The sequence below is a fragment of the Bidens hawaiensis genome, unplaced genomic scaffold (genome assembly GCF_021521415.1).
Source record: "Bidens hawaiensis isolate Kalapana, Puna unplaced genomic scaffold, B.hawaiensis_p1.1 tig00014728_1, whole genome shotgun sequence".
Classification (NCBI taxonomy): Eukaryota; Viridiplantae; Streptophyta; class Magnoliopsida; order Asterales; family Asteraceae; genus Bidens; species Bidens hawaiensis.
This window is the reverse complement of record NW_027492293.1, coordinates 33845-43345: the sequence shown is the minus strand read 5'-3', so window position 1 is coordinate 43345 and position 9501 is coordinate 33845. Positions and strand designations below refer to the sequence as shown.

Here is a 9501-nt window from a genome sequence, read left to right as displayed (position 1 = left end):
CTAAACTGAAAACATTAATCGGTCAACGTAGAAAACAGTAGTGACACTGGTATAACTTATAATATAAAAAAATTAGCATATTAAAGAAAAAACAAATACAACTTATGATCAAAGCGACACGAATTTGATTGGTATTGGTTAACTTCGTTATGAAATTGGCACTAAACCTACAGATTAAAGTAGCAAACATCCAAAATACCCGCACAACTTATTATACCAGAAAATAACTCATTCAAACCGCTGTTTATTAAGTCGGTAAAACTCAGACGTTACAACGGCAAGTCAACGCGAATTGGGTCAATTTCAGTTACGTTCGTCACGACATAGGAACTAAAAAAGAAAACAAAACATTGGTCGGTACCTGGCGTACGACGGCGAGTATATGTGAACTGGGTCGGTTTCGATTATGTTCGTTACGATACTGAACTAAAAAATATCCAAATATTGTATGACGCGTCAAAAGCTGGTGTCGCCACGTGCACCAATGATGTTTGTTACAGTTGTAGAACACACATACACACACACAAACGATCGGAAAAACCAAGCATTACGACGGAGAGTCGATCTGAATTTGGTTGATTTCGGTTACGTTCGTTATGATATTGGAACTGAAATTAAAAAAACAACTAAAAAAGCTTGATAGTGTGTCAGAAGCTGGTGCCGCCACGTGAACCAATCACGGGTTTCTGGCACCAAACTTCTAAAATGTTATATATAATAATAATAATTCCAAGATTCTATCAACAGCACCTAACAGCTTATTTGTTTTGAGTATATATATACGCAAACAATTAATTATGTATTTGATTTGAAATTTAGGCATAGGAGCTGTCACCTGAAATTTTAACCATTAATACAACTTTCATGATAACTTGTATTGTGTTAGGTAATTTTAATGACATCAAGCTATTTTAGGTAATTCGGATTTACTTAAAAACTATATGAGAAGTCATTATAAACATTGACTCTAGTTATGAGGTGTGGAATACACCAGGAAACCTCAAGAGTTTTTAGGGGCAAAAGCAAAACCCATAGTTCATTGGGTTCTAAAGGGCACCTCTCTCTTGGCGGGGTCCGTAGGTTGGCCCTGTGGGGTCCACAGGGAAACACCTTTGGTTGGGGTCATCAGTGAGGCCAAAGATCAGTTGCAAGTTAATTCAACAGTGGCAAATGGTCGTCGGTGAAAATGAGTAATCGATCAGTTGCAAGTGAGCATCGGTGGTGACTCGTAATCAGTGTCAATAGCAACTAATGGTTCACACATGCGTGTTGCACCCTTTCATGATGAGTTGTAACGCTTTACCGGCATTTAGTGGTCCGAGCATATAGAAAAAATAATCTGGTTTAGATTAAAATAAGGAATTACATACTTCGTTAGCTATCCCGTTAATTCTTGTATAACCAAATTCTATCTTATCGGGTTATTTATTTTCATCATCGTTGCACTCAGTAAATCCCACAAATAGCAAAGTTAAGGTATGGTTTAAGGAGGGTAAGATGTATGCAGTCTTACGCTTACCCCATAGGATAGAGAGGCTGCTTCCAGTGAGACCCCTGACTCGATAGTGGTTTTGCATCAAGCCTTGGACATAAGGCACATAACACTCAACTATCGGGACACCGGCCAACCGGTGCATGGGTCATTGTCTTTCGGCTATCAACACCACCACATGATGTCTGATTAACCTTCCGCCACTTTTAATGCTATCTTCACGAAATAGTAAAATAACGTAAATATTTAGTGCAATTTCACTTTTGCGCACCCAAGAACCCACACAAATATACATTATATGCGCGCTTCACAAACAGGGCGAATTATTTTAATGTGAAACTGAGCATCTAGACACTCAGAAGACTAACAGGAAATTGTGAAACCGAAAACTTACATATCGAAGGTTGCGTGATGATAAGTTAATCCAATTGTGTCAAATTATGAGGTGTAGATAAGAGTTTGTAAGCTGCGTTTACTTGGACCACTTATTTCTAAATATCAAATGCTGGACCTCACCTTCTTTGGATTATTACACAAATTTTCCGCAGTGTTTTGATCCAAGTCCTTTATGTTTAAACCCACATACTCCTGAACGGCAAGTTCGTCAATTATGAAGAAGCTAACATTAATTTTCTTATGCTTTGGTGTCTTGATCTCATACTTCATAACTTGTGCAGCGGTGGACACCATAGCAGTTAATCAAATCATCAAAGACGGTGATACAATTGTTTCAGCTGGTGGAAATTTTGAGTTGGGGTTCTTTAGCCCCAGCGCATCAAAGAATCGGTATGCTGGAATATGGTACAAGAAGATATCTACTTGCACGGTGGTATGGGTTGCCAACAAAGAGACCCCATTAATCAATAAATCTGGTGAGCTCAGAGTTAGCCAAGCTGGATTAAAACTTCTCGACGGTAACAACACGGTAATCTGGTCGACAAATTCGTCCGGGTCTGTTAGTTTAGTGGCACAGTTACTGGATACTGGAAATCTTGTTTTACTGGACCAGGGAAATTCAATTTGGCAAAGTTTTGAAAATCCTGGGGACACTCTTCTCCCCGGAATGAGAATCAGTGTTGACTTAATAACAGGAAATGAGAGGTACCTGACTTCATGGAAAAGCGATGATGGTCTGTCTGCGGGTCCATATGTTCTTCGAGTGGATCCAAATTGGTATCCACAAATGCGTGAGGAGCAGGCTGATTCATGGTCAAGATTCGGACCATGGAACGGGGTTACTTTTAGTGGGATGCCTAATTTAGGCCAGAACTCAATACAGTTTGTATTCAATGAGACCGAGAGATACTTTGAATATGAACTTGTGAGTAACTCAATTCTTTCAAGAATGCACTTGAACCCAGATGGCAAAATTGAATACTTAAACTGGATCAATCAGACTCAAACTTGGATGGCACTTTCAACTACAATGAATGATAACTGTGCACTTTATAATATATGTGGACCCAATGGAGTCTGTGACATCTATAATGCCCCTTCTTGTAATTGCCTGGAAGGTTTTGAACCAAGAAACCGTGAAGAATGGGACAAAACAGATTGGTCAAGTGGGTGTCAGCGGAGAAAACCGTTAACATGTGGGTACGGAGATATTTTTCTTAATAAATCAGGTGTGCAATTTCCCAGACACGAATCACACATCGTACAATCAGACCATGACACTTTCCGAATGTGAAGCGAGCTGCAGGAGGAATTGCTCGTGTGTGGCGTATGCTAATTCAGATATCAGAAACGGAGGACTTGGATGCTTGCTATGGTTCAGTGATCTAATGGATATACGCGTAAATGATGAAACGCAATCACTGTACTTAAGAATGCATTCCTCTGAACTAACAGGTAAGGCTTAGTATGTATGTATACACACACACACATATACAAGCTTCTTACAAAATGCTCATGATTCGTCTGATGTAAAATATTAACAAATCAGTTGTGTTTATGAATTTATATGCATTTCGATTGTAGGCCCTAGAACCCAGGAGCACGGTTCGAACAACAAGAAACAAAGGATCATAATAGTCATGTCAACTTCACTTGCTTTAATACTTGTGTGTCTGATTCTAGCACTTTATTTAGCACGGAGAAAGAAGAAAGGATCTCACAAGAAAATGCTAGGTGGTCCAAACAATCTCTCTTTTTTGGGAGAGGTTTAAAACTAGATATCAAGTAAACACACTTACACTATCCAACTTTGTAGGTTTGGTACCAGCCCATGATGTGAACTACACCACGGAGAGTGGTAAGGAAGATAAAGAGCTGTCATCTTATAGCCTGTCCATCATTGCTAAGTCTACTAACAACTTCTCTCTCGATAATAAGCTTGGCGAAGGTGGGTTTGGTCCTGTTTACAAGGTAATATTATTAATATATGTCTGTGTTATTGTAAAATTTAGTGAGGATTTCATTTAACATAAATGGGATCTTTAGGGCATGTTGGACGATGGACAAGAAATAGCTGTGAAACGGTATGTCGGAAACTTCAACACAAGGGCTGGATGAGTTCAAGAATGAAGTTAAATTCATTGCAAAACTGCAGCATAGAAATCTTGTAAAGCTTCTTGGATACTGCATTCAGGAAAATGAAAGAATGTTGATATACGAATGCATGGCGAATAAGAGTCTTGACTCATATATTTTCGGTTCGATATGTATTATTTTCACTAACTGTATACTGTACAATCTGTTATGCTCCGACTATTTAGCGAACTAACTTCTTGGTAGATGTATCTGGAAGTTCAACACTTGATTGGCCTCGTCGTTTTAATATTATCCATGGGATTGCACGAGGGCTTCTATATTTGCATCACGATTCACGCCTAAGAATCATACATAGAGATTTAAAAGCAAGCAATATTTTGTTGGATAAGGATATGAAACCGAAGATATCAGACTTTGGTCTTGCAAGAAGGTTTAGAGGACATGAGACTGAAGCTAATACCAACAAAGTGGTTGGAACCTAGTAAGTATAAAAAAATACACATTCAATTGCACTATTTTTATTTTAATTGCTCATTTCAAACGTCTTTTAAGTGGCTATATTCCTCCCGAGTATGCACTGCATGGGCATTTCTCTATAAAATCAGATGTGTATAGCTTCGGAATGTTGGTGCTTGAAATTGTGTATGGGAAGAAAAACCGATTTTTCTCTCATGACGAACACAACAATACCCTTATTGGACATGTAAGTTTTTGTTTATTTTTTTTTTCTTTTAATTTAGATGATAGGTAGTTTGAATGCATGTTTTAGGTTCTTTTATGCATCATAAAATATTTTCTTACTACTAGATCCCCCAATTATGATCAAAAATGTCTTGTTTTTGACGTTATATAGGCATGGAGATTGCACAAGGAAGGGAAATCACTTGAGATATTGAGTTCGTCTTTGCAATCCTCGTGTGTTGAATCACAAGTACTGCGATCAATACATATTGGGTTGTTATGTGTGCAACACCATGCAGAAGACAGGCCAACTATGTCGTCAGTGGTTCTCATGTTAGGTAACCAGAATGCTTTGCCTCCACCTAAACAACCTGCATTTTTTGCTGAAGAAGAAATGTCTGAGCTTGGATCTATTTCATCTGGACCAACAGTGGGTTCTGTTGGTGAAATCACTATAACTCTTTTACAAGCTCGATAAAAAAGTATACTATATCTAGTATATATGTTCAGCATTTTCAATTATAATATAGCTGGTATTCTATAATATGTTAGAATCACAAAAGAATACTTGTTTCTATGTAAATGAACCATTTTAGTAAAATCCTAGTCTAACTTACGGGATCAAGCAAGTTTGGTTGATTCCATGGAGATTATTGGTCTGATTAGCCGCACCTATTAAGGCTTGCCGGTTGTCATAAGGTAATGGTTGTAACCTTTCAGTGGGTGGTTGCCAAACAAACACTAAATTTCATAAAGGTCTCTATTTGAAGGGGTTTTGAAGAAATCTATATATAACAGTGATGAAAAGAATCTCCCACACGCCAAAAACTTTGTTTCTCATATACCTTGTTCATAATTAACAAACGTGATATGTGGTTATTTAGATTAATCATTAAAAACTCACCAACATCAACACTACTAGTTATGCTTTGCCGTATCCTTGAAATTTCTTGTGAAACATTCAAAGCTTAGTTCTAAACCGCTATAAGGATATTGATCAGTCTTCCAAAACATTCTACGAAACCAACCGAATTTACTTTCTATCAAAGCCCGCAACAAACCCCGCAACCAAATCTGAGTGCCATCCGCTTTAACCTATTTTTTTTCCAAAACCTTCTACAAAACCAATAACCACCCGATGTGATTATGGAAACACAATTTCCGGTTCAAGAAACAGGTCCAGGCAATACAAGAAAACATAAGAAAAAAACACCGGATTCGGATCCGACAGAAAAGGTGAAGAGGTGGATGGCCGATGAGAAGTACGAGTTGGTCAGTTCTTGGCTCGAGATTTCCTAATATATATGCAACAAAGGGTAGAGTTTAAAATATTTGATTTATATATCTTTTATTCATTTAAAATTTTGTATGTATTAACGTATTTGTTAATTACTAGCAGGAGTGCCCGCGCTTTGCGGCAGGAAGGCAATGAGAATTCGGTTGATAACTTTTCGATTCGTTATGGTGCTAACGTTGGGTATACAACTTTTTAAGATCTTTGATTACAAAAGCAAAAGTTATAAAATCTTTGGTTGCGAGTAAACTATATAGAAAATATGGGTTTAGATTGTGGTAATGTGGTTTGCACCCTTTTAACCTAAACTTATGGAAGTGGAATTCAGTTGGCATCTCAGTTCGTTTTGGTGCCAACATTGGGTATAGCTTTTTAATATCTTTTGTTTCAAATTCAAAAGTTTATTAAATCTTTGGTTACGGGTAAAACTATAATGAAAATTTGGGCTTTAGATTTTGGTCTGCGCCTTTTTAAACTAAACTTAAAGAACCAGAAAAAACTTTTTTTTACCAAACTTATAATACGTATTCTTTCTAATCAAACATAACATAAAATATAAACCTATTAAACTAATGTTGTCATTATCTTGCTTCCCACTATATTATAATTATGTGAAAAGAATGCCTATAAAAGTTGGCTAGCTTGCTTTTTGATTGAAAGTAAACTACACACGTCTCTGCTTGTAAACACTTCAAAGAAAATAACTAAATAACGACGATGCCACAATCTTATAGTTCTATTCTTTTAAGTCGTTAATTGCTTGTCCAGTTGTACTCATGAGTACCATTTTGACCAATTTATACATACTATAAAATATATTTTGATCCAGAAGGGTTAGTTTAACCAAAAACAAAAAACAAAAATGGGTTATATTCATAGTCAAAGATTTACACTACCATTTTGACTCTCGTAGAGAGTAAATGATAGCTTTCTAACACCTAAAACATGTACAATCATACGGGCAAAGCAAACAAACAGTTTAAAACATTTTATCCTCATCATCGTTTCAACTTCTGTCAAAACTCAAAGACCGCTTCATCATATGAGTTATATTACACGTGGCTGACAACCACTTGTTGACATTAAGATCCATTCCTTATCCCAAAAGATTCATATTTTCCATTTATTATATGCAACAGGGGCGGACCTAGCATATCACTAGGGGTAGCCTCTGCTACCCCTCAACATTTCACCGGTAGTACAAATGTTTTATGTTTTGGTAGGTTTTCATATTTCGCTACCCCTGAAAAAATATAACGTTACCCCTGTTTGTTTAAAGCCCAACCAAATTAAAAGCCGAAATCAATTAAAGTCCAACCAAATTTAAGCACAAACTAAATGAAACCATTTGTTTGTTTTTCCTTTATGCTTAAACGTTTGGTTTAGGTTTGACATCAACATTTAACAAAACAAAGTTTCATTCAGTCGTGGCTTCCACCCACACTGCCCCAACCCCCTGCATGATGCAGCCGAGTAGCCAACGGTCAGTGCTCCTTTAGTCCCTCACTCCCTCATCCACGATTTGAATTCTACTTGTTCAATTTAGATATTCTTCTACTTTATACTTAAAATTGTAATTGCTTATTTGTTTATATAAAATGTTAATTTGGAATTGTTTATGGGCAATTAAATGATTTTTTTAACAGTGAACTTCTTTTAGTTTTTGTTGTCTTTAGGATTTGAACCCAAGATCTCATCTCCAAACCGAGGTGTTTTAAAGGCTTAGCCTTTGGTAATGGAGCACCACCCCATTGATAACAATTGAACGATTGATTATGGTTTGTTGGATATTCGGATTATATAAATTTGAAATTCTAATTGATTAGGGATTTAAGGTTTGTGTGTAAATTTAAATTGATTATAGATTTATGGTTTAAATTTGTCCATTCTAAAATTAGGGAACTTAGAAGATGAAACAACAAAGTCTTATTAGCAATCTTTTTAAACGAAAATTACAAGAAAATGATGATATTGGTCCAAAGGCAAGTTAAAAGAAAAAAATTTATTGTATGAAATATCATAAAAAAAATTCGGTTATTGTATGAAATATGGTAAAAAAAATCCGTTTACGTTGTATGAAATACGGGGAAAAAAAATTTTGAACGTTACCCCTGATATTATAGTCTAGATCCGCCACTGATATGCAATCATCATTTCATCTGGTTGACACGTCCTGAACTCGACCGAAAAAAAGCATGCTTTGGGTCGACTAACACGACATATTTTGAAAACGAGTCAAGTGTGGGTTGACCCGTATATAAATGGGCTGGCCCGTGAATCCGTTTAAGTATTTAAAAAGCTTTAAATTTTATATTTTTATTTTTTTTCATGTTTTCTATTTTTCTAAAGATACTTGCAATTTCCAATTAATATTTAAGATTTTAAAATTTTTCAGCAAAAAAAAAAGAAAAAGAAAAATTCAAATTACTCAGTTACTCAAAACAAATCTAAATTATCATTTAAAAACAATATTTTAATTTTTTTTTTTGATAAATGAATTAAATGGCCCGTGTTCAGGGCGACCAAAGTTTATGTGCGTGTGAGTTAGGGTTAAAATCATTGACTCAGATTACAAATAATACAGGTCGTGTTCGGGTTGCACATTTCAACCTATCAACCCGAACACAGTTGACACCTATAGATTCAAGAATAATCTTGTTCATCTTCTTACTGTGTCTACCCAGCTTTCCTTGTTGTTCTTCCTTTACTCAAGGGTATAACAGTCATTTTACTACACTTTCCTGACAGCTCCATAGCTTTTGCAGTAGGCATTAAGCCTTTTCGAAACTTACACCTAAAAAAGTGAAAATGAATATCAATGTAATCCTTACATATGAACGGATCAAATCAGGCTGTGTTATTTCACACGGGTCATATAAAGCAGAAACTATTTTATGTCTTGGAAAACGAACAAAAAGAATATACAAACATAATTGTAACTGAGGCACCTTGACAGGAACATGTGTACAATAGTCGCAGAAACAATTATGGATAAAAAATGAACCACTTTCTTTTTGAGAAAGAGACAGCGACATGTTCTAACATACGTGAATTCCTATTCGGAGCAACTTTCTAGCCTGTGATCTTCTTTAATTGCATGTGAAAACCAATTTACACAAACTTCCATGCTTTCAGAACTACGTGCTCCATCCAAATAAGACCTGGACTTTGACTTTCACAAGGCCGGTCAACAATAATCTGGGCCCGTCCTTGAAGACTTGCGGTTGTTAGACCTTTAATAAACGGCTCAGGCAACAACTCCGTATCCAACCATAAATAGCAGAACTTCTCAAAATGAATCAAATATCGATAGGCTGGAAGCTCGTGTATGCTTTTTTGTTTATTTAGTTTGACCAATGAACATGAGCGCATGTCTCGTACGTTCATTTATGTCATGAACGCTCTTTCATTTAAATTTGTTTGCATTCATTTATGTTCATTACTTTATGCTTGTTGAAGTTCATCTATATACGTTTGTTAATATATACATTTAAATTTTATGCCCATTTGTTGACTTCTGCTTTTCAAACACGACTACAGA

At 36.1% G+C, this 9501-nt stretch overlaps 1 pseudogene across 1 annotated transcript; it reads left to right on the top strand.

Moving 5' to 3' along the window:
- The first annotated feature begins 2052 nt into the window (after window positions 1-2052).
- Window positions 2053-5144, top strand: LOC143547511 (G-type lectin S-receptor-like serine/threonine-protein kinase At4g27290; annotated as a pseudogene). The gene is made up of 7 exons (XR_013137785.1): window positions 2053-3343; window positions 3473-3622; window positions 3705-3859; window positions 3935-4146; window positions 4229-4466; window positions 4538-4688; window positions 4839-5144. The product of XR_013137785.1 is annotated as a G-type lectin S-receptor-like serine/threonine-protein kinase At4g27290 (transcript).
- The last annotated feature ends 4357 nt before the right edge of the window (window positions 5145-9501 follow it).